We start from the raw sequence: 25,929 nt of genomic DNA, 5'->3' as shown, positions 1-25,929 counted from the left end.
GACATACGTAGAAAAACAGCAGATGTCTGATGAAGTAAAGAACAGACTTATTGCCAAGTCCTTGGAAAACAAAATTAATTTCCTTTCGTCTTTGATAATGATGATGTAATGTGGTTAATAGGAAGAGCCTGCCATGCTTTTGGAGTTATTAAAGAAGAAATGTTAGACATGCAGCAGGTCAGAATTATTGGTTTACTTACCAGTGCCTTAGCCACAGGAGTGTTTATTGACATGAAAGGAAAAGATGGAGAATAGACAGAGTTGATAGTATACTTGAATTTTGCATTGTGTCTTATTTGAACCAGAAAAAATTATAGTTAACAAAATTGTGAATGTCAGTTTAAGGAGCTGAGAACTGCGGTTGTTAAGTATTAGAGAAAAAATCTTCTCTGGGGGTAACTTTTTTTTTTCTTTCAGACTAGGATCTTGTTTCCAGGATAATAAAATCTCTCTTCAGAGTAGAATTCAAAAATAAATAAGTTGCTGCTTGTTTTTTCATAACTGGGGTAAGTGAAGTGAAAATACTGGAAAGGAACACAAGATGTTGGTTGTATTTAATGTACAGAAATTGTCAGAAGTGTTTCTCTTAACTGTTAAACATTTTAATTGTTTGTGTTCTGTGATTCAAAGAAAATGGAGCAGCTTAGTGGTGTAATGATATGTTTATTTGCAGAATGTTATTGAACCACTAGATGTCTCTGTGTGCTGTTTAGAGTTGCAGAAAGGGTGTGGTGCCTGGTAAACTAGAAAGGCAAAAGGAAAACTCAAGCTGTGTACAACTTTGTGTCTGTAACTGTTTTCATTAATAGATGCCTTTTGTTTAAGGAGGACTGTGGTTTTGTCTATCATGACAGGCTGCACCTGAGAACTGGGGTCAATGTTGGACCTTGATGTACCGTCCTGGCAATCCTTTTACTGTATTTTCCTGCCACGGAAAGAAAATGAGATTTGGCCAGGGAAGTTGCTGAGGAGAGAGTTACCAGAATGATCAGATGAATTGGGTGTGTTCTGACAATCTACTGGAGACTCAATACAATCTCTGGGAGATGAATATTGTAAGTGGTAGAGGGGTGGCATTTCAAACTGAAGATTCATTGCTCCAATCACCAGGCATTATTGCAATAAATATAATATAAATACCATAGCCTGGCAGTCGTTGTGGCAAGTGTTAATTTTAATGATGCCCACTCTAACAAGCTTTGCCAACAATGGCAGTAAGATTTTACATAGGGTTGTCGATTAATCACAGTTAACTCAAAAACATTAATCACAATTAAAAAAATTTATTGTGCCTAATTGCAGTTTTAATCGCACTGTTAAACAATAGAATACCAATTGAAATGTATTAAATATTTTGGATGTTTTTCTACCTTTTCAAATCTATTGATATCAATTGCAACACAGAGTGCAAAGTGTACAGTGCTCACTTTATATTATTTGTGTTACAAATATTTGCACTGTAAAAATGATAAAATAAATAGTTTTTTTCAGTTCACCTCATACAAATATTGTAGTGCAATCTCTTTATCATGAGAGTGCAATTTACAAATGTAGATTATTTTTCTTACATAAATGTACTCAAAAACAAAACAGTGTAAAACTTTAGAGTCTACAAGTCCACTCAATCCTACTTCTCATTCAGCCAATCTCTAAGAAAAACAAGTTTGCTTACATTTACGGGAGATATTGCTGCCCACTTCTTGTTTATAATGTCACAAGAAAGTTAGAACAGGCGTTCGCATGGCACTTTTGTAGTCGGCATGGCAAAGTATTGACGTGCCTTCGGCCACCGTTCCAGAGGACATGCTTCCATGCTGATGACGCTTGTTAAAAAAATGTGTTAATAAAATTTGTGACTGAATTCCTTGGGTGAGAATTGTATGTCTCTGGCTCTATTTTACCCACATTCTGCCACATATTTCATGTTATATAAGTCTTGGATGATGACTCATCACATGTTCATTTTAAGAACACTTTCACTGCAGATGTAACAAAACGCAAAGAAGGTACCAATGTGAGATTTCTAAAGATAGCTACAGCGCTTGACCCAAGGTTTAAGAATCCGAAGTGCCTTCCAAAATCTGAGAGGGATGAGGTGCGGAGCATGCTTTCAGAAGTCTTAAAAGAGCAACACTGTGATGCGGAAACTACAGAACCAGAACCACCCAAAAAGAAAATCAGCCTTCTGCTGATGGCATCTGACTCAGGGCTTGGTTACACTGGAGAGTTGCAGCGCTGGTGGTGGGTTTACAGCGCTGCAACTTAGTAACTGTCCACACCTGCAAGGCACATTCAGCGCTGCAACTCCCTGGCTGCAGCGCTGGCTGTACACCTGGTCTGCTTGGGGTGTAACGATTGCAGCGCTGGTGATGCAGCGCTGCTCATCAAGTGTAACCACCAAAAGCGCTGTTATTGGCCTCCAGGGTATTAGGAGGTATCCCAGAATGCCTGCTCACAACAAACCGGAAGAATGGCTGAACTCTGAGCTCCCCCGAGCCGCTTATCTAAAAAACAAACACAGCTCCTGTTTGCTGGAGTGAGCGGAGGCAGGCAGGGGAATTGCTTTGGAAGGTTCACAGCTGTTTGCTTGAAGAGAGAAGTCACATGGCAGAGGGGGAGGGGGGACTCCGTGTTGAGCAGCTGCTTATGTGGTCTGAAGGCTATTTAGGAGTGCATAATTTGCATTTAGTGAATAAGAGAGGGTGGGGGAAGGGCTCCAAATTTTTAAATTGATTGCAGGTTGGTGATGTGTATGTTCCAGTCCTTAGCACTTGCAAGGCAGGGAGCTGACAGATAAAAATCCACTCTCTCTTTCTCTCTCCCACGTTCCCCCTCACCCCCCTCTTTTGAAAAGCACACTGCAGCCACTTGAACGCTGGGATAGCTGCCCACAATGCACCACTCCCAACAGCGCTGCAAATGCTGCAAATGTGGCCACACTGCAGCGCTGGTAGCTGTCAGTGTGGCCACACTGCAGCGCTTTCCCTACACAGCTGTACGAAGACAGCTGTAACTCCCAGTGCTGTACAGCTGCAAGTGTAGCCATACCCTCAGATAATGTAAATGAACTTGCATTGGTCTGCACTGCTTTGGATTGCTATCAAGCAGAACCCGCCATCAGTGTGGATGCATGTCCTCTTGAGTGGTGGTTGAAGCATTAAGGGACATATGAATCTTTAGCTCATCTGGCATGTAAATATCTTGTGACACCGGCTACAACAGTGCCATGAGAACACCTGTTCTCACTTTCAGGTGACATTGTGAACAAGAAGCGGGCAGCATTATTTCCTGCAAATGTAAACAAAACTTGTTTGTCTGAGCCATTGGTTGAACAAGAAATAGGTTGAGTGCACTTGTAGGCTCTAAAGTTTTACATTGTTTTATTTTTGAATGCAGTTATTTTTTATACGTAATTCTACATTTGTAAGTTCAACTTCATGATAAAGAGATTGCACTACAGTACTTGTGTTAGGTGAATTGAAAAATACTATTTATTTTGTTTTTTACAGTGCAAATATTTGTAATAAAAATAAATATAAAGTGAGCACTGCACACTTTGTATTCTGTGTTATAAGTGAAATAAATGTGTTCTATTATTGTTTAACAGTGCGATTAACTGCGATTAATTTTTTTAATAATTTGACAGCCCACATTTTATATTATGTAGCAAGTTAATGGTCATACCTATTTTCCCTGAAATCTGATGTATACTTTTTATTTAACAGATTTAGGTCTTTATTTAATGCCTTCTTCCTGTGAATGGGAATACATTTAGACTACCTTGTGGGCCAAACTCAACCATGGTGCAAGTGGGCACAATAGAAATTGAGTTGTGCTTGCTGACAGTCAGGTTGAATTTGGTCCTCTCTTTCTAATAAACATTTTGCTGCTAGTGGTATGCAGGCATTCTCTTTCCAGGAGGTTAACCTCTAGAAGTACAGGAGTATAAGATGCGCTATTATCCCCAAACTATTTGCATGCAAAGACTGTTACTGTGCTCTTTTTTAATAGGATCTTGGCCATTTACCTTGGTGGCTTCTCCACATCAATCATCTGACAGCTAGTTGTCTCTCCAACAAAATTAATATGTGCTGGTGCAAATCAGAAATCTAGAAAGCTGAGCAACGCACAACATATGTGATCTTTGTTGCTAATCAGTTGTGTAGAATAACGCCATAGGTTAGTGTAAAATGCCATACATACCTCTCAAGAGAAGACGACTGCATAAGAGAGTGTTACAGAAGCTGTTCCATTAGGTTAAAATGAATGCATAAGGTTTACTAATTTGCTTTTATTGTTACTGTTATATTTTTGCATATATGACTAGAGAGTTTATGAAGGAGAGTTTATACACATTTACTTTAGTGCTAGGCTGACCTATTCCCCTACTGACTTCTTCCAAGTTATTATGAAAATAATGAATTTGGTCCACTCCTATTTGTTGTATAAATGAAAAATTATTATGGTGATTAAAATAGATCCAAGCTAAGAGACTGAATCTTTGTTGACCCTGGATAGTTGAACCTCTAAAGCCCATTTCTCCAGTGAATATATTTGATTCCAAAAGAACCATGTACAGTTCAATGAATGCAGAGGTTAAGACCAAATGAGACTATAAAGTGTGTTGTTCCTGAGTCAATGGAACCTACTTGTATGTCTTCAAAATGTTGAGAGGCTCTTAGCTCTATACATTTAGCTGTACTTTAGAGTGAATTTGCAGTGATGTTGCAGAATGAAGTGAGTATCTTGCACTGGAAAGCTAGTTTTCCACCCCCAGAATTCCTGACTTCAGTATGAAATGAAAACTAGAGAGTTCTCTTTCATGTGTGAAAGTTTAAAAAAGTTATACTATATGCTTGTTAAAGTATTGAAAGCAATCATTTTAATGTTGCAAGATTCGCTTGAGATTAGGGAAAGCGTGACTCTGTTACCACTAAACATACCACAAGTGCTTACAAGGGAAAGCGATCTTTTTAAATCTTGTATTCAATTCATGTTCATTCTAATTTTGTCTGTATAGCTAATAAATTCTTTATTGTGCTAACAGGCAGCTATTCATATGTGGAAGCCATTTGGGGCATGCACAAAAATGGAACCAGACTCATATTTCACATCTGAATATTTAACACTAGATAAGGTAGCCACCTGTTTTTGAAAGTTATTACAACATATTCAAATGCTTCTTTACTGCTCATCAGAGAATATGGGGATTATTTCTGATCTCCTCTAATGAAACTGGCCAAACCTATTTAATCACTTAAAAAAAAATTCTAGCCCTGAGTACGCTTTGGAATTTGAATGGAACCTATTATTATTAAGTTACAAATCATTTAGAAAGGGGTTTGCAATTTTAAAAGCTGTCTTAATATTGAAATTTTAGTACTCATAAAAGAGAGTCAGCAGAACCATGTAATGAGCACTTGGCATTGTGCAGGCAGGTGCTCAGCTGACATCTCCATGGAGCTCTGTCAGTTCTCTTCAGCCCTGACCAGAGCTGTCTGGAGCATTTGCAACGAAATCTGAAACCAGATGAGTTGATTCTGTGCATTGTTATACATCTTATATTCTGTCCCAGTTTGCCAAAAGATTTGCCATGGCTCTTGAACACGATGCAAGCCAGAAGTTGGTGGGGTGGGATTGCAAAGGTGGCTTGAGGTCACTTCCACTCTCTTGGGTCTTGGACTAGCTGCGCAAGCATTGGATCAGCTAGGAGAATGTTCTGAATTACAATGTTTGGCATCCCTGCAGGGACAAAGTTAAGGCAGCATGGTTTTCTTGTGTGGAAAATGTTGCCTTAACTCAGCATTTCCTCTTTTTCTAACATTTTCTGTTTGATTTTGGAATGCACTCTGATACCGCGATGACAGATATGCAACATAAGAACCTGAAGAGAATAATACCACATTATACTCTTCCAATCTGCCTGTCACCTTCAGTGCAATGCCAGAGTGGATGGGAATTGCTGACATAATAGCTCCAACAACGTAAATAATCCTCCCATCACCATCCCACAGTGCAGGTGTCACAGTGCCCCATTCCTTCCCACAGCCTCAGAAGAAAATGGTGTGTTTTGGTGTGTGTATGTTTCCGGGATCGGAGAGAAGGAGGAGATTCCTTAGTTTTGTGTTGTTTTTTGAATAAGCTAATATGACATGCCTTGTTCTAGGGAAGGCAAAGTCTAAGTTATGTGCTTTGCATTTGGACTGTAATGTAGTAGGGTTTGTGATAGTTCTTAGGGCTGCCAGACTGTGGAACACACTTTTGTAGGAAGTATCTCCTGAGCAGGTAAGATTCACCTTTGTGGTAGCCAGTTGCATTGTTCCTGAATGGAACTGTTGAAAATAGTCATGGTCCTGGACGATAGGTGGTCTTTTTGGTAACATAGGCCCAGGCTGTTTAGCTCTTAAAAATAAGGACCAAGGGCTTAAACTTAAGAGGTGTTCTGTGGAGCCAGTGGAGGAGAGCATAGCACCAGGAATATGTGCTCTCAGTAACTACTGTGGCCGGTAAGGTGAGCTGTTGCATTCTTCATCAGCTGCAATTCTCATGGGGCTGACATTCAAAGCTCAAATGGATTGTATTGCCAAAATCCAGATGGGAAGTAAAGAAGGCATTTATTGCTAAGGCCAAGTTATTATCACCACGGATGCAATGCAGACTCCTGGCCAGTCACAGATGGTAGAAAGCATTTCTCACAGATGTTGTGTATGAGAGCATGAGTGAGGAGTCCACAAGAGCTTCCAAACTGCAGACTCTCTTGATGATCTGTGAGCATGCGTCCTCAATCAGAGAGGCCCCGAGCATATAACCTCTGTTTTGCTGGGACTCAGCTTCAGCCAGTTCTTCCTCATATCCACGTGCTAATTTTGGCCAGACACTGGGACAATGAGTGTCTGTTGGGTTATCCTAGGTTATAAACAACAGACAGAGTTGTGTGTCATCCATGAGCAAGTCTAATCCAAACAGTGGCCTGAGCGCCTGTGTACCATTGGGAGCATTTTTGAACTGTGTTATAGGCATGCTAGAGGGACAAGTGCTGGTAAACATGCCAAATTTCTCTAGCTCAGACAAGGCTTACAGTTGAAGACACATACATTAGACAAAAGCTGAGCATTAATATCCACAGCAGAAGCACTCAGTAAAACAGCTTGAGTGATTTTTGGCCACTAATAGCTTTCTTTCTTTAGAGGCAGATAAGTAAAGGAAATGTCTTTTAAGTGAATAGTTCCCCTTTGAGGGAACTGGTGAGTGTCAGAAGAGGCCAGTGGCAGGAAGTACCTATCACAGCTTTTGAAGATAGCAGTGACAAAAGTCTTCACTTTTATTTTTTTTTTTTGGTTTAAATTAGCCTTTTTCATACAAGACACAGGCACAGTGCTGGCTATGCAGCTTCTGCGGTTCTTTAGCTGCTGCAGGTGTAAGCCCAGGCTTGTCTGAAGTAGACAAGTTGCATTGGTTTCACTGCTCATTCTTAAGCTCCTTTCCCTCTAAAATTAAAAGGAGTAAAAATCTCTGTTGTCCAATAGACAGGACACTGGACTGGGAATCAGGAGACTTGGGTTTTGTTCCTGGCTCTGCCAGTAACCTGCTGTGTGATATTTCACCTCTCTGTGTCCCTGTTTCCCCATCTGTAAAATAGAGATGTTGATATTGACCTTCCTCAAGTGCTTTAAGATGCATGGGGGGAAAGGGAAAAGAGAAAAGGGGCCTGATCCAAAGCCCATTAATGTCAATGAGTGTCTTTCTGTTAACTTCAAAGGGCTTTCGATAAAGCCTTAGCTGAGGAAGGCTTATTTACATGGCAGTTACTGCGTGGCAAGTCAGGGTGTGAATCTATGGTCCAGCAGCCGCTGTGCAATAATATCTGTTGTAGATACTGCTACAGTGCAGTGAAAGTCTCCGAGTGTGGCGTTACTGCATGGCAAGCTGGCACGCTATAGATTCACACCCTGACTAGCTACGCAGTAAATTGCTGTGTAGACAAGTCCTAAATACTCAGATGAAAGGATCAAACGAGAAGGCTCCTGTTTGCCATTGCCCTGTCATTCAAAGTGAACAGCAACATGGAGGAGATTTAGAGGCCTTGTTTACACTAGGAAAATGCATCATATTTGAAAATGAGATAATTAACTTGTTTTAAGTAACATGATTTTCCCTGTAGTGTGGGAAGGACAGTCATGCTGAAAAGCTGTTAGTCCGTCAAAGTTAACCCTATAGGTCTTCTAGGAGTAGCCATGACCAACCAACAGACTTTTAAATACAACTTCTCCCTGTCTACAATAGGTACCAAGTCATGTTTAACATCATATTAATGATAATGTTAGTTAATATGTTTTTTAACATAATGCATTTTCCCAGTGTATTCATAGCCTTAGTACGTGCATGTTTAGCTGCGATTACCCCTGTGTTTTTACACACTCAGTTTTGTAATGCTTGATTTACACACACCTGCTAAAGTAGTGGTTACCTCTCTCTTTTCCTTCTTGACTCACACAGAAAGCTCAAAGCAACTCTCATACTGGTCAGCATGCCCTTTGCATAGGATTGCGTTGGCAATAGCATGTTCTGGAGGAAAGCCATGTGCTGTGTTCATGTCTGTGGGACACAGCGAAACAGGTGGACTGGACTCTTGTTTTTAGCGTATGAGTACTGATCACAGATAGGCTTTCTCACTCAACACCATACATCTAAAAAGCCAGTTGTTAAAAAGAGCTGGTCAGAACTACAATACTTCTAGAGTTCAAACATTGTGCCCTACTGTTTGCTCTATGCCGCTGTCCTGCCTACTCTGTAGTTTGCAAACCCAGTAGGAGAGAACCATACTGGTGTGTTGTAAACGCTTTGTGTGAGCTGCACAGGCTCTTGCTGCAGGAATGCTGACACAAACAAAAAGGAGATAACTTGGAAATTCTATTGCTCAGTTTATGTTGTTATTGTAGTTAATGATCTGTCAGTGTTTCCATTATAAATCCCTATTTTCAAGGGTTTATAACTCAGCCGTAAAAATTCTCTCCAGGCTGAACTTGGCATGTGTGTTCCCAGCCTGAGAGCACATGTGTTGTTGTTGTTTTTTTTTTAACAAGAGTTGAGAAAAAAGAATTGCGTTCACAATTTTTAAGATATAGAATTGGGAGAAAAAAAAAGCAATGGCAAGCCAACAAAAAATAGGTGATTGGTTACAGATGCTTTCTTTGGACTCATATAACTCAAAATTGCTGAGTTATTTCAGTTGTAATTGTGGGTATATGTAAGGTTAAAATGTTGGATTTAGTACTGTTCCTTTCTTTATGGTGTTGGTATTTGACAAGTAAATAGAAAACAGACCATGATACTGTATACACTGATGTATAAGCCGACCCACGTGTAAACTGACCTCCCCAAACCTGCCCTGTTCTCTCCTCATCTGGGCCAGGTTGTTTAGCTTTTGGCAATAGTGTGGATGCAGCCAGTGAAGTGTGGGGGACAGAGTGTTAGTTTTTGGTGAGTTTCTTTTTCTTTCTTTCATTGTCTCTGATTATTTCCTGTTTGGTCTATTGTCATGATGGATAGAATCGTAGTCCATCTTAAACAGAAGAAGTTTATTACATAAATCAGCTATAACAGACAGAAACTGCCACACAGCTTGAATCCCAGCTTTGTCTGTCTTGTTTACCAGGGGACTACATTCTGTCTGACACTCACTAGAGCACACAGAGACATCTAGTGGCTTACTGTTACAACTGCAAGTGTAAACCACATGTTATATGCTGAATATTTTTAAGGGGATATAAGCAGTGTGGAGGAGCAATTGATTTTGTCTGAATCATCTGTGTCTCTACACATGCGCTGAAAGCAAAGTAGCAGATTTAGCTAAAAGTGCCCAGAAATAGTAAGAAGAAGAGTGCTGTAGTTCCTACACACGTTAAGTAGTTTTTCTTGAAACCATATAGAAGGTGACCATTATGGGCAAGCTTTCCGGTATGTCCTACATGTCCTCAACTGGAGAACAGAGCCAATCAGAACTTGGGAGGAAATTTTATAAATATTAGGGCTACGGAGAGTCCAAATGGAGTGTGCTGCTGATACAAGGCTAAGAAGATGGTTATTGAACACACACTTGTCATTTCATCTGTCACCCACATGTCCTGTCCTGAGCTTTCAATCTGCCTTCTCCTCCTCTGTTTTCCCATTTAGCTTTTTCCTGCCTCTGGTCAGCTGATGACCCATGATTTCTCTGGCTCTCAGTACTGGGTCAGGCTCACCCCTTGCTTTCAGTTCAGCTTCATGGCTTTTCCCAAGCCCTGCATTCACACTTGTCTCTCCTACAGCTTTACCTGAACTATAAGTTAATAGATATATCTTTAAAAAGGGGAACAAAGAGGATTTAGGCTGATTGGTCTATAATTCCCCAATGTTGATACCTGGTAGATACTGGAACAAATTATTAAATAATCAATTTGTAAGCACCTAGAGGATAATAGGGTTATAAGGAACAGCCAGCATGGATTTGGCAACAACAAGTCATGCCAAACCAGCCTCGTTTCCTTCTTTGATGGAGTTTCTGGCCTAGTGGATGGGGAAAAGCTGTAGGTGTGATATACCTTGTTTTTGCTTTTGACATAATCCCACGTGATGTTCTCATAAGCAAAGTAGGGAACTGTGGCCTAGATGAAATTACTATAAGGTGGGTGCACAGCTGGTTGAAAAACTGTACTCAGAAGAGTAGTTATCAATAGTTCGCTGTCAAATTGGGAGGATGTATCTAGTGGGGTCTTGGATCCAGTATTATTTAATATTTTCATTAATGACTTGGATAATGGATTGGAGAGCATGCTTATAAAAGTTGTGGATGACACCAAACTGGGAGGGGTTACTAACATTTAAAGGGACAGGATTAGAATTCAGAAGGACCTTGATAAATTAGAGAATTGGCCTGAAATCACCAAGATGAAAGTCAGTAAAGACAAGTAGAAAGTACTACGCTTGGGGGGGGGGGAGGAATCAAATGCACAACTACAAAATGGGAAATAACTGACTAGATGGTAGTACTGTGGAAAAGGATCTGGGGGTTATAGTGGATCACATGCTGATTATGAGTCAACAATGTGATGCAGCTGCAAACAAGGCTAATAGCATTCCGGGGTGTATTAGTAGGAGTGTTGTATGAAAGACACTGGAGGTAATTGTCCCACTCTACTTGGCACTTGTGGGGCCTCAGCTGCAGTAGTATATCCAGTTGTAGGTGCCACAATTTAGGAAAGATGTGGTCAAATGGACAGAGTCCGAAGGAGAGCAACAAAAATTATAAGAGTTTTGGAAAACCTGATCTCTGAAGAAAAATTTTAAAAACTGGGCGTATTTAGTCTTGGGAAAAGAAGACTGAGGAGGGAACCTGATAACAGTCTTCAACTATGTTAAAGACTTTTATAAAGAGGATGATTATCAGTTGTTCTCCGTGTCCTCTGAAGGTATGACAAGAAGTAATGGGCTTAATCTGCAACAAGGGAGATTTAAGTTTTCTAACTGAAAGAATAGATTTAATAGATTTAATATAATAGATTTAATAGACTCTAGGACTGGAAGGGACCTCGAGAGGTTATCGAGTCCAGTCCCCTGCCCTCATGGCAGGACTAAATACTGTCTAGATCATCCCTGATAGACATTTATCTAACCTACTCTTAAATATCTCCAGAGATGGAGATTCCACAACCTCCCTAGGCAATTTATTCCAATGTTTAACTACCCTGACAGTTAAGAACTTTTTCCTAATGTCCAACCTAAATCTCCCTTGCTGCAGTTTAAGCCCATTGCTTCTTGTTCTATCATTAGAGGCTAAGGTGAACAAGTTTTCTCCCTCCTCCTGATGATACCCTTTTAGATACCTGAAAACTGCTCTCATGTCCCCTCTCAGTCTTCTCTTTTCCAAACTAAACAAACCCAATTCTTTCAGCCTTCCTTCATAGGTCATGTTCTCAAGACCTTTCATCATTCTTGTTGCTCTTCTCTGGACCCTCTCCAATTTCTCCACATCTTTCTTGAAATGCGGTGCCCAGAACTGGACACAATACTCCAGTTGAGGCCTAACCAGCGCAGAGTAGAGTGGAAGAATGATTTCTCGTGTCTTGTTTACAACACACCTGTTAATGCATCCCAGAATCACGTTTGCTTTTTTTGCAACAGTATCACACTGTTGACTCATATTTAGCTTGTGGTCCACTATGACCCCTAGATCTCTTTCTGCCATACTGCTTCCTAGACAGTCTCTTCCCATTCTGTATGTGTGAAACTGATTGTTCCTTCCTAAGTGGAGCACTTTGCATTTGTCTTTATTGAACTTCGTCCGGTTTACTTCAGACCATTTCTCCAATTTGTCCAGATCATTTTGAATTTTGACCCTGTCCTCCAAAGCAGTTGCAATCCCTCCCAGTTTGGTATCGTCTGCAAACTTAATAAGTGTACTTTCTATGCCAACATCTAAGTCATTGATGAAGATATTGAACAGAGCCAGTCCCAAAACAGACCCCTGCGGAACCCCACTTGTTATACCTTTCCAGCAGGATTGGGAGCCATTAATAACTACTCTCTGAGTACAGTTATCCAGCCAGTTATGCACCCACCTTATAGTAGCCCATCTAAATTATATTTGCCTAGTTTATCGATAAGGATATCATGCGAGACCGTATCAAAGGCCTTACTAAAGTCTAGGTATACCACATCCACCGCTTCTCCCTTATCCACAAGACTCGTTATCCTATCAAAGAAAGCTATCAGATTGGTTTGACATGATTTGTTCTTTACAAATCCGTGCTGGCTATTCCCTATCACCTTACCACCTTCCAAGTGTTTGCAGATGATTTCTTTAATTACTTGCTCCATTATCTTCCCTGGCATAGAAGTTAAACTAACTGGTCTTTAGTTTCCTGGGTTGTTTTTATTTCCCTTTTTATAGATGGGCACTATATTTGCCCTTTTCCAGTCTTCTGGAATCTCTCCCGTCTCTCATGACTTTCCAAAGATAATAGCTAGAGGGTCAGATACCTCCTTTATTAACTCCTTGAGCATTCTAGGATGCATTTCATCAGGCCCTGGTGACTTGCAGGCATCTAACTTTTCTAAGTGATTTTTAACTTGCTCTTTTTTTATTTTATCTTCTAAACCTACCCTCTTCCCATAAGCATTCACTATGTTAGACATTCCTTCAGACTTCTCAGTGAAGACCGAAACAAAGAAGTCATTAAGCATCTCTGCCATTTCCAAGTTTCCTGTTATTGTTTCTCCCTTCTCACTGAGCAGTGGGCCTACCCTGTCCTTGGTCTTCCTCTTGCTTCTAACATATTGATAAAAAGTCTTCTTGTTTCCCTTTATTCCCTTAGCTAGTTTGAGCTCATTTTGTGCCTTTGCCTTTCTAATCTTGCCCCTGCATTCCTGTGTTGTTTGCCTATATTCATCCTTTGTAATCTGACCTAGTTTCCATTTTTATATGACTCCTTTTTATTTTGTAGGTCATGCAAGGTCTCGTGGTTGAGCCAAGGTGGTCTTTTGCCACATTTTCTATCTTTCCTACCCATCGGAATAGCTTGCTTTTGAGCCCTTAATAGTGTCCCTTTGAAAAACTGCCAACTCTCCTCAGTTGTTTTTCCCCTCGGTCTTGATTCCCATGGGACCCTACCTATCAGCTCTCTGAGCTTACCAAAATCCGCTTTCCTGAAATCCATTGTCTCTATTTTGCTGTACTCCCTTCTATCCTTCCTTAGAATTGCAAACTCTATGATTTCATGATCACTTTCACCCAAGCTTCCTTCTACTTTCAAATTCTCAACGAGTTCCTCCCTATTTGTTAAAATCAAGTCTAGAACAGCTCCCCCCCCCAGTAGCTTTTTCAACCTTCTGAAATAAAAAGTTGTCTGCAATGCAGTCCAGGAACTTATTGGATAGTCTGTGCCCCGCGGTGTTATTTTCCCAACATATATATGGATAGTTGAAGTCCCCCGTCACTACCAAATCTTGGGCCTTGGATGATTTTGTTAGTTGTTTAAAAAAAGCCTCGTCCACCTCTTCCACCTGGTTAGGTGGCCTGTAGTAGACTCCTAGCATGACATCACCCTTGTTTTTTACCCCTTTTATCCTAACCCAGAGACTCTCAGCACTTCCATCTCCTATGTCCATCTCCACCTCAGTCCAAGTGTGTACATTTTTAATATATAAGTTAATATATATATAATATATAGTTAAACTACTAGACTGGGTTATCAAAGGAGGTTGTGGAATCCCCGTCCTTGAAGGTTTTTAAGAACAGGTTAAATAAACACTTATCAGGGATGGTCTAGATATATTTGGTCCTGCCATGGTGCGGGGGGGATGAACTAGATGACTTTTGGAGATGCCTTCCAGTCCTACATTTCTGTGATTCTGTATAAATGATTCACATATAAATTGACCTGCTCCAAATATCAAGGTGAAATATGAACACCGACTTTCAACTTTAATTTCTGAGCTATACGAATAACCTGAAACCCACAGATTGTGAATTCATTTATAATCAGAACTCACTGTATCATGAAGTGTGACATTTTCAGTGGCTTCAATGCCTTTTGAATGGATTTTCACTCCTCTTTAACTGGGTTCCACTGTGCTGGCCCCTTTGGGATTCAGCAGTCATCACCTTCCAAACAGACATCAAATGCTGCATTGCAGAGAGAGGGATTGTCACCTCCCTGTTTCTCTGCTCTTTTTTGAGGGAGAGGAGAGGCAAAGTTGCCTCTGTCTTTTTGAGGTACAGGAAATGAGGAAATGTTTGCTTTCAGGCTTGCTTCAGCAGCTCTCAGTGAGCTTCTTATAAGGTGTATTGGGCTAAATAATGTAGTGATCAACCCTCCCCAGGATGGTGTCAAGCAGGACACAGAAGGATGAGAAAAAGTCATGTGGGTGCAAGGAGTGTCAATGTCTCACCTCTTGTGTCTATACTGATAACTGATATTTACTGCCTCAGCTTCCTTGTATTTTGGGGATGCTCAATTCATGGCATATGTGCCACCCAGGAGAGGATTAATTTGTTAAAGTCAGGTGGCCACTGTGTCCTACTCTGTGTCACTGGTCAGCCAGGGAGCACGTGCTCTGACGGTATGATTCTTCTGTTAGTTGTTTCATTGGATGCATGGGTTGTCACTCACTTTAGAAACCTGGTTGAAATTGTTGACAGTTTTTTCTGTCTCAAAATGGCCTTGTTAAAAAAAAACAACAAAATTTTTCATGAAAAGTTGACATTTTTGAAATTTTCTGTTTTTTTCTCAATTTTTTCTATGTACTGAAAGTTTTACTGAGATTTTAAAAAATTGTTTTCAAAACATAGACAAAAATGTGTTTTCTTATTGAAACTGGATTGACTAAATAAAAATTTTTGAAAACAATTTTAAAAATATTTCAGTATAAAATATGACAGAAAATTTCACAACAACATTGAAAGTAGGTCAGTTTTTCTTCCTGTGACACATCATTGAAATTTTTTGTAAATTTTTTCTCCTGATTTTCAGTCAGATCTCCTCACTACTCTGCTAGAACTGCTTTGTATGGGAGGTGCTGCATGCCATAGAATCTATCTGCTTAGACAACTCTTTCTTCCACGGTTGAGTAAATCTCTGAAAAGGCCTTTGCTTTCTAATTTGACTCCACTCCAGGCTCATAGGACATGACTTTCAGAGAAACCAAAAATCCAATTTTAGGCATCCCCAGCTGAATACCTCGTTCAGTGCCTTTGAGAAACAAACCAAAGGTGTTTCAAATTGGGCTCTCAAAAATTGAAGCACTTGAAATCAGTGGCCATTTTTAAATATGTGGTCTGTTGACTGTTGGAAATATATTAGCTTTTAATATTCCCAATAGGAAATATTAGTTCTGAATAAATATAAAGCTATGTCATACATATATAGATACTTGCCCAGACACATACAAACTTGTCAGCATGTATTTCTGTGTGCAAGGAGATGATGCTTGTCTGCTGTATATATACCTAAGTATGGGGTCAAGAATGGAAATCAAATTACCTTCACAAGAACATGTGAAGAACCCTCATTAACTTGAGAGAGGGTTTTCAGTGTCAGGCTCTAAAACAGCAAAACTTCCTATGTGAATCTCAGTGTTGGGACTGGTTTTCTTAAAGACACAAACACTGGTTTGAAATTACAATATTAACTGGGAAATCACCCTTCATAATAAACATATTGTTGCCACTTCTTCCAACACCAGGGTCTAGTTTCTGATAAAAGTGCCACCACTTTGCTGAGTGGGAGCAAATTTTTTGGGGATTGCAGGTTAGCTTCACAATGGAGGAACTAGCAAATGACATGGAATTTGGGTACATTTAGGTGTAACTTATTCAATTTATACACATTCACCAGTGCGGGAACAGAGATAGTCAGATAGCATGCAGGCAGTTCCTGTTTTCAGACTCTCAGCCTGATACAATGCCTAGTTCCCAGGAATTTTATATCAAGAATTGCCTCCAAACAGAGACTAAAAGAGAGAGAGCAAACTTTGCTGCTGCTCACACAACTCTCTCTAGATATGATTTTGCATAACTAAAACTAACATCACCACAGCATGTCTTCCAAAGACTGAGCATTTGCTTGCACACTAAGAAAAGGAACTTAGAAGACTATGTTTAACAGCTCTACTAGTGACATCTGCCATAACATTGGCATTTTACAAGTGTTAAAAGTCTAAAATCTATCTACGGAAAACTGCAAATAATATATACTCTAATATGAAAAAAAATCTAATTTTGCTTTGTGTGTCTCTTTTTACTAGTAAAATAACTATTTTCCAAATAGTTAACACTGTACGTTTTCAATATCTTGACACTTTTTCCGTGATATTTTTAACATTCCTTGATGTATAATGTCCCTTCATATCCTAAACTTTTCCTTATGTCAATATGAAGGGTCATGTATTTGGGATGGTTTTTATTTCACAAACATCTGGTCTTATGAGATTAACAGAATAGTATACCACTGCTCTCTTTTTGGACTCTTTTATTAATACTTATGAATTACATTTCTCTTCTACCATGTGGATTATACTTCAGCTTTGGGCAATTTCCTCAGTATAATAAGGGCCTCTGGCTTTTGAAACTCTCCAGTCTTAACCCTTATTCATAACTTCCATTGTTATTAGCTCAAATACAATTCTTTACGTAGTCAAGAGGAGACATTTTTATGTTTTGGTTGGATATGTCTGTCTTTCTTTCAAAGAGCAGAATGAACTGGATTTTCTTCAAGAAGCTGTCGCATAAAATTCCAAAGTACATACTTAAGGTCAAGTTTGAAACAGATATGTATTTAGGCATAAAGTTTAGCATGTGCTCAAATGCCTCTTTGCCTCATTCACTATACACCTTCCAACTTCTGAAACAAATGAGGGGGTCCTACAGACAACAGTCTCTTTCACTGCCCTGCCCTGATTCATCCACATCCTGTACATGAAAGAAGCAGGGGTCCTGTGGAAAAAATAGTATGGGATCATGTAATGAAAGACTGTCTTATAGTGTATACGTCCAATGAGGCTGAATTAAAGTTGCCCAGGTGTTTCCTAACTTGCAAGCATTTCTGTGTAACCCTTCTGCCCCTCTAGTTGGCAGCAACAAGGGCCGGGTTCAGTATCCAGGGGTTCCGTTTCAGTAACACAATGCATAACCGGCTCGAGCCCCCACCCAGTGACCTGGGACACTCACATACCACACCCCCCTGGGCGCCTCTAGGAGGCAATACTTCCCCTCTCGCAAGCACGGAGTCTGAGTGTAGCAAAATCTTTTTTAATAAAGGAAGGAATCAATGCGGCATCCCATTGGAGAAACACCACAAACAGGGTTATAACACAAACCATAAACAAAAACCCACCTCCAAGTACGTTTGCCACTGTCCTTTTTCCGCTTAGGGTTTTAAGTCCAATCACCCCAAAGTCCAACAACCCAAAAGTCTCTGGTCAATGCCACCCCAGAGTTCGAGAGTCTATCTGTAGAGGTCCCCCCCCCCAGCCTGGGTAGAAAGGGGCACCTTACGTGGTCCGGGGCCAACTGCCCTGCCTCTCCGTGGGTTCTGCTTCCGCCTTCTCCATGAACTGCTCCGCTTTACCAGCTGCTCCACTCTGCTCCTCCAGCCATCCTCAGGAACTGCTCCGCTCCACCAGCTGCTCTGCTCCATGAGCTGCTCTGCAAAACTGCTCAGCTCTGCTCACTCTGTGGGCCGCTCAACCCGACCCACAGCTACTCCGCTCTGCTGCCACAATGCATAACCGGCTCGAGCCCCCACCCAGTGACCTGGGACACTCACATACCACACCCCCCTGGGCGACTCTAGGAGGCAATACTTCCCCTCTCGCAAGCACGGAGCCTGAGTGTAGCAAAATCTTTTTTAATAAAGGAAGGAATCAGTGCGGCATCCCATTGGAGAAACACCACAAACAGGGTTATAACACAAACCATAAACAAAAACCCACCTCCAAGTACGTTTGCCACTGTCCTTTTTCCGCTTAGGGTTTTAAGTCCAATCACCCCAAAGTCCAACAACCCAAAAGTCTCTGGTCAATGCCACCCCAGAATTCGAGAGTCTATCTGTAAAGGTCCCCCCCCCCCCAGCCTGGATAGAAAGGGGCACCTTACGTGGTCCAGGGCCAACTGCCCTGCCTCTCCCTGGGTTCTGCTTCCGCCTTCTCCACGAACTGCTCCGCTTTACCAGCTGCTCCACTCTGCTCCTCCAGCCATCCTCAGGAACTGCTCCGCTCCACCAGCTGCTCTGCTCCATGAGCTGCTCTGCAAAACTGCTCAGCTCTGCTCACTCTGTGGGCTGCTCCACCCGTCCCACAGCTACTCCGCTCTGCTGCCACCAGCTGTCCCGTGATCCGCTCCAGCCGTCCCCGCAACTGCTCCACTCCACCAGCTGCTCTGTTCCACAGCATGTCTTCAGGCTCCCCCACTAATTAGCACAATGCTCAGTGCTCTCAGCTCAGTCATTTCAGCTTTTTTGTGATTTCAACTCTTAGTGGGGGAGCCCCAGTGCTAGTGCACCATTAGCCCAAAGGGCGTTCAGCTCAGTAACCTGTATTTAGATTCTTGAGAGAATAAAAAAAATCAACTCTGACATTCCACAGTGGAGAGAGGAGGAGGTGCAACTGGTGCTTCTAGCTCCCCAAGGAGACTGCACCACCAGACACAGATACCTGTTCCCACCCTCTCTCAATTCTCTGGGTTTTGGAACCCATGTCCCATGTCTAGCCAGTACCACCCAACTGAGGGTGAGCAATTTGTCATCAAGCAATCCCACAGCTTGGGAGTCTGGGATAGGGTGGGCGTACCTATGCAAATACACTCTCTGAAATTCTTTCCACCAGATGTCAGTGTAGAGCTTATCCTGACTCTGCTTACATCTGAATGCTTGACTTTGCAACCTTAATAATGCTCTTTTAACTTAGGGTTTTTGGTGGTGGAATTTCCTAGGTATTTAAAAAAGCAAACTGAAAAAAGAAATTCCGTTATGTGGCATCACATTGATAGATCCATGATTCGTAAGCAGTGTAATGACAATTAGATCCTCTGCTCAGACCTCAAGGTGCTTGAGCTAATAGAATAACCAGTGGCTATAGTAAGTTGTCATCCTTTATGTGGACTATCATTAGAGGTGGATAAGATATACGCATTGTCCGTGGGTTTCACAGATGTTTGCTGACAGCAGAAGAATGGTGAGACTCATGGATCTTGGATTGCATTCCAGACCCTGGAAAGAAGTGTGTTCTTGTGAGCACAATCTCTTTTTCCTGTTTCCCTCAAGGTTGACCCCCTTCAACCCTGTTCTATCTCTTCCCCACTTCTTCTCCTCTCTGTCCTAGTCCCAGTCTCCACTCCTGAGGCTTCTCCTCCCAGGACCCTTGTACAGCCACTCTGCACCTTTCCCTCTAAGCTTGCTGTTTGAATCCCAATCTCCCCACAAGTCCTAATCTCCCTCACCACACCCAGTCCCAATCTCCTTGTCTAGCTAGTCCCAGTCTCCCAGCCCCTCATCTGATCTCACTATTGCTCCCACACTCCCAGCCAACTAGCTCCCAGTCCCCCGTGTCCTTCATTGGCTCCCACTCCTAGTCTTCCCTCCCTTGTCTCCTAGACCCAGTCTCTTTGCCCAGCCAATCCCAGACTTCCCTTTACCCCAGGCTCCCAGTCCCAGATTCCCTGCCTAACCAATCTCTGCTTCCTCTAGTTCCTAGTGCCACACAATTTCCCTTCCCTACCCCTTCAGTCCTAGTCTCACCAGGCTCCTTGTCCCAGTCTACTCCTTTCCCTGTATCCTGCTTTGGCTCTTGTCCCTTCTGCATTCAAACCAGATGTCTTTCTCCTCCATGCTGCCTGGATGCCTCTGGGAGTCATTGAAGGTACAGGAGAGACAAGGCTTGCTTACACTTAAAACACTGCCCAGTTCCTCTGCTGCAGCTGTGCCATTGTAGTGCTTTAGTGAAGACACTACCTATGTTGACAGGAGGGGTTCCAGGGAAACACTGGCTTTTCCTGTAGCACAGGGCTGGAACATGCTCAGATGTTCAGGGCTGTGAGAGGCTCTAGCATGCGCAGTGAGGATGGAATCTTTGGAGATTTTAGCTGTTAAAATTGTAGAAGTCACTACTAAGCACGTGCGAACTGTGATTTTTTCCAAAGGTTTATAATTTTACTAATTCTAGGTGGAATTTCATGAGGATGGTAAAAGGCACACCCTTGACACAAAGCTGGGTAATTTTATGTCCCTGCTGCAAAGTATACAGGTGCTAGAACTTTTTAAAGAAAAGATCTCAAGAATTTGTTAATGTCAACAAAACAATGCATTTTTCCCCACGCTTCGTTCTTGCAAACAGCTGACCCATTTTGTCTGAAATTTTATAAAAATTTTAGCTTGAGTTGGGCAACCAGCATGGAAAATTTCAGCTAAAATGGGTAAAGTTTTGGAAAGTTATGAGCAACTTAGAATATCAGGGTTGGAAGGGACCTCAGGAGGTCATTGAGTCCAACCCTCTGCTCAAAGCATAACCCATCCCTGGACAGATTTTTGTCCCAGATCCCTAAATGGCTCCCTCAAGGATTAAACACACAACCCTGGGTTTAGCAGGTCCATGCTCAAACCACTGAGCTATCCTATAGAAACTGTCAGACAACCTTAATAATAGGTGATTCTGCCAGCCATGACAATTATGTATATTTTTGTGTGTGTGTGTGTAAGTTGGAAGTATTGTGAAACAGTAACTACCTTAGGTTTTCATATTTTGTTATGATTTCACAAAAAATGTAAAAAAGAAAAAAAAACCTTCATAATTTTGAAAAGTTTTGAATCTCAGAATTTGAAATGTAGTTCCCAGACCGAGTTTATTTTGACATGAAAGTCCCATTTACAGAAATGTTATGGGGACAGAAATTATTGTGCAATTTTTGGACTATTTCTTTATGTGCACACAATGATGCACAACATTATATAAAAGTTTCATCTTCAGAAGAATGAGAGGTCTGTAGTACTCATGAATAGCCACGCCATGAGTGAGATATGCAAGTCATCCAGATGTGTGCCAGTAAAAGCCTTACATGATGGTGTGGTGCGGTATATTCTGTATAGGCCACATGTGTAAAAGAAAAGCTGTTGCAAAAATATTTGAGAGAAAAGGCAGGTGCTTTATTACAAGCATATGGGGCTTGGAGGGAATCATAAAAACCTCTAAAAAAAGCTCCCTAAAATAACATTTCTATACCCAACTATGTCATTATTTTAGAGTCCAGTATGGGGTCTTTCCAGGGCTAGAAGCAAGTAGTTGGGAAGCTGGGATTCTCCCTAGAAATGGTAGAAAGCTCTCATTTCTAGCTCTGCAGAAGTGTGAGATATCAGGCCATAAATCTGTCACCAGACCAGAACTGAAACTTGCCTCTCCAAGGCTTTGGGGCAGATCCACAACTGAGGGAGGGAGAAAAAGGAAAAATGTTCTGACGGCAGGACAAGGTCCAACTAGGCTTGTGCATTTGGATAGGGGGGTAGGGTGAAGCAGGGGCAGTACAGCTATGTCCATGACTTTGACCCTGGAACTCCAGTGTAAAAGGATCTGGAGGGAACCCAGAGTCCACCTTTGTGTTATGAGGTGAATGGATTTCATTACCTCGAATTCCTGTGCAGCCAAGCTTACATAGCCTGCTTACACATGTTGCCTTATTCATCTTCCTTCCTCTCCTCTTGCTGCACTGCCTCATCTCAGCCATTCTGCCCATGCCTCCTGGGTTCAGAATAGTTGTCAGTTCTGACACAGTGTGAGACATCTGGATCCCAGAACCAGCTGGCACGTAATATTCAAAATGCTTGGCAATGGGAAATGGACGGACACCAGCAACTTATTTCATGCCTGTCACAGAATATAGCCATCAATCAGATGGTAACAACTTTCAATTGCCTCCTTCATTTGCAATTGCATGTGTTACCACCACTTCTGTTGTCAGTCTGATCACATCCTTGTGGCAAATACAGCAGTTGCGCATCTGGAAAACTCATATCAGAGAAAAATTCCTGTATTTTTAGCTGTCTTTTAATGTAGTTTAGCAGCTGGAAATGAGGAGCAGCTAGCGTCATGTCACCAGCCTGCTTTTCATGGATAATGTTTGGAGAACTGCTGAGCTAGAGATAAAGGGCTCTGTACTATACTACCTCACCATTCTCCTGAGCTATCAAGTCCTTTCCCCGTCTCCTTTTGTGTGTGTGTGTATTTTATCTACTGCAGTCAGCACTTTCGTGGCTTTTGACCACAAGATGGCATCAGGTTTCATGATCTTCCCTCAGAAGCACAGTTTTCTGTCTAGGTTTGACCCAGCAATACACTAATTCTCTTGCAGCAGGTTATAACTTACTATCTTCTTTCTGTGCCTTAGGGCAAATACTCTGAAACAAACACAGTGTGGCTTTTTGTCTGCCTTCCTAGCTCTGAAATATCCTTCTTAGTACTTCATAGTGCCAGGAGTGATGACTTTGGCTCAGTGATGCCCCCCATGAAGACTCTGTTGTGTGTCCTTCATCACCTTTCCTGATGTTAGCAGTTCCCTTTGTTCCAACTGTCATCTTTCCGTTAAGGGAAAATTCCAGAGATTCTAATTAATCACGATACCCAGGAACTGATCCAAAGTCCATTGAAGTCAGTGGAAAGAGCCCCACTCACTTCAATAAGACTTGGACTAGAGCCCTAATTACAAAGAGAACTAATTGTCTGACAGTGTCTTAATTCTGCTTGAAGCTTCTTAAACCTTGGCCAGTTCTGTTTCTTCCTCCCTGAGCTCCATGTGGGTTCCCATGTGACTGAGTTTGGGAAATGGAGAGGATACTCAGGCTTTGAGGAACAATCAGAGAATCTCTAGGAAGCCAATTGCATCCCAGTCATGACTAGACAGAAACGAAGGTGATAGGGAATGAGGACAGCACTTTGCTCAGTGGATCCGAGAGAGTTTTTGGTGCTCCCCGTCACCCAAAAAGCACTAGCAACCCCCTCCAAATAAAACCTGTGGATTTGGCACCCCTTAATATGATGATTTGATGCCCCCAAATGTTGTACCCAAGTGGCTGCCCTGGGAGCAAGAACTGGAAGATATTAAGCCAGAGAAGGGTCACTTCTTGCAATCTGGGGTAGAACAATTGGGAAGTTTATGCAGGAGTGAGGAAGCTGAAGCAGGGTTGGGTTTTAACTGTCAAACCGAAGGCCATGTCATGTGACCGAGTTTTAGGTGGAACTACATAAATACCAATGGCATGTCATGGCCCTCTAGTGTGGAAATGTTGTGCCATCTGGAAACCCCTGGCTCCGCCACATGGAGGAGGGGTGATTTGTGTTCTGATTAACTTGAACAAATAAAATCATTGTGAAATTACCCAAAAATGCTTTATAAAATTTAACAGCTCTTACCATGTTTCACAACAGTTTTGGAAGCCTTTTTCATGCATTCAAATGCCAAACTGCCTATCACTTGTCTTAATTGACGTCAATGATCTTCAAACTTTTTTACAGTATATGGACCCTACCTCAACAGGAAAACCCTCAGATCTCCTGATTCATATCCCATTTCCTGTTCTGCCCTCCACTTGTTCCTCTCTGTTTACTTGAATGCATCATTTTGATTCAACACAGTGTTGTATATTGAAGTCACTGGAAAGTAGCAAGTATTCTGCTAACTGATTGGATTATATAGCTTTGCTAATATTCTGACAAACTGCTTCCTGGAAAGGAAATTTGATATATAGAACACCATGCTCTGATTTCTAGATCTGGATTAAATACAGTACACCTCTACCCCAATATAACGCTGTCCTCGGAAGTAAAAAAATCTTACCACGTTATTGGTGAAACCGCATTATATCGAACTTGCTTTGATCCGCTGGAGTGTGCAGCCCCGCCCCCCCCCCGGAGCACTGCTTTACCGCATTATATCCAAATTTGTGTTATATCGGGTTACGTTTTATCGGAGTAGAGGTGTATTTACATAAGGTGGGGTCAAGAAGACTATAACTTGTTCCTGATGGGCCCCATTCTGCCATGCTTGCTAACACTTACCTTCCTCCGTGAGTGGCTGCATTACTCTCAGTGAGACTACTCACATTGTGAAGTACTGCTCAGCATAAGCCAAAGTGAGAAAATATGGCTGATGTCCTTATTCAGGACCTCGGTGCATACTTATTGATGCATCTTCATTTGGAGAATTTGGAATTTGTGAATGGAACAAGCAGCCTTTGAGAGTGGCTCAGATTGCAGAAATCTTTGACAGTGCTCAGCAGTGGCGTGATGGGCTCCTGAGCTTCTTGGCAAAGTTAATATAATCTGCTGTGGCCTGTAGGCATGAACGCAAGGCATTCTGAAGACAAGCAGTGAACATGCTATTTTATGGCAGAGGTGTACTCCTCCTGTTTCTCTAACACATTAGCCTGAAGTGCATTTTGATTCTAGTTTGCAACATGATTAAAAATAACCCCTGAGGCAGGTGGTTGTAGACACCCCCAACAGTGATTATGAATGGTTTGTAGGTATCTTGAAACCTTGCCCTTTATCTGAGATGGTGCTGGCATGTTATTGGATAAAGTACTGCTTCTCAATGGTGCTGCTTCTGAGGCTGCTTTGGGGCTGGAAATGTTGATTGACACCATTCCTAGAGCCACCTCCTTCCAATTAGCTAATGTTTGGGCAGTGCTTTGAAGTTGTACAAGGCTGTGTAGGTGCTATGTTATTATGTCACACCGAGTGGTGTCCATACAAGTGTTATTGAATATGTACTATGTAGCAAGGTGCTCCTATGTCCGTAGGTTTTAGGGCCAGAAGGATCATTAGATCATCTAGACTGAGCACAACACACATAACTCCGTATAGGAAACAATTCAGTGATATTTTTTGGTAAACTGGTCACTAGAGGATGGAGGGTTAGGAAGACACTTGCACATCTTTCTGGTTCTGCCTCTAATTCTTACTCTCTATAATCTTTGGCAGGACTATTAACAGTTGCCCTTGCTGTCCCCGAGGGGTTTGTGCAGTTCCATTTAAGGTATGCCAAGGTCTCTGAGACTCTTGGAAGAGAGATGCTCAGTAGAAGCAAATTATTTCAGTTCTTATTTTATTACTTGTATATTAGTAAGGATGGGACAAGGACAGAGTTTTGAGAAAATAGAGTAAATTGAGAAATGCTTGTGAGTATCAAGGAGAAATGTTTTGTGATTAACTCCTCACAGTCCATGAAGCTGGTCGTGAATCTCAAAGTACATTTGAGGGTGGCCCATTAAAAAAAAATGTCTGCACTATTTTTGTTATTTAATTAATGTATTCACTTTTTACAAATACAACTAGGAGATGCTCCTATCCCATAAATTAAAAACTGCAGCATAAACCCAAAGGACTGCCCAGCAATATTTCAAGCTCCAGACG

This window comes from Gopherus evgoodei, chromosome 4 (assembly GCF_007399415.2).
Source record: "Gopherus evgoodei ecotype Sinaloan lineage chromosome 4, rGopEvg1_v1.p, whole genome shotgun sequence".
NCBI classification, from domain to species: domain Eukaryota; kingdom Metazoa; phylum Chordata; order Testudines; family Testudinidae; genus Gopherus; species Gopherus evgoodei.
This window is presented reverse-complemented; position numbering follows the sequence as displayed.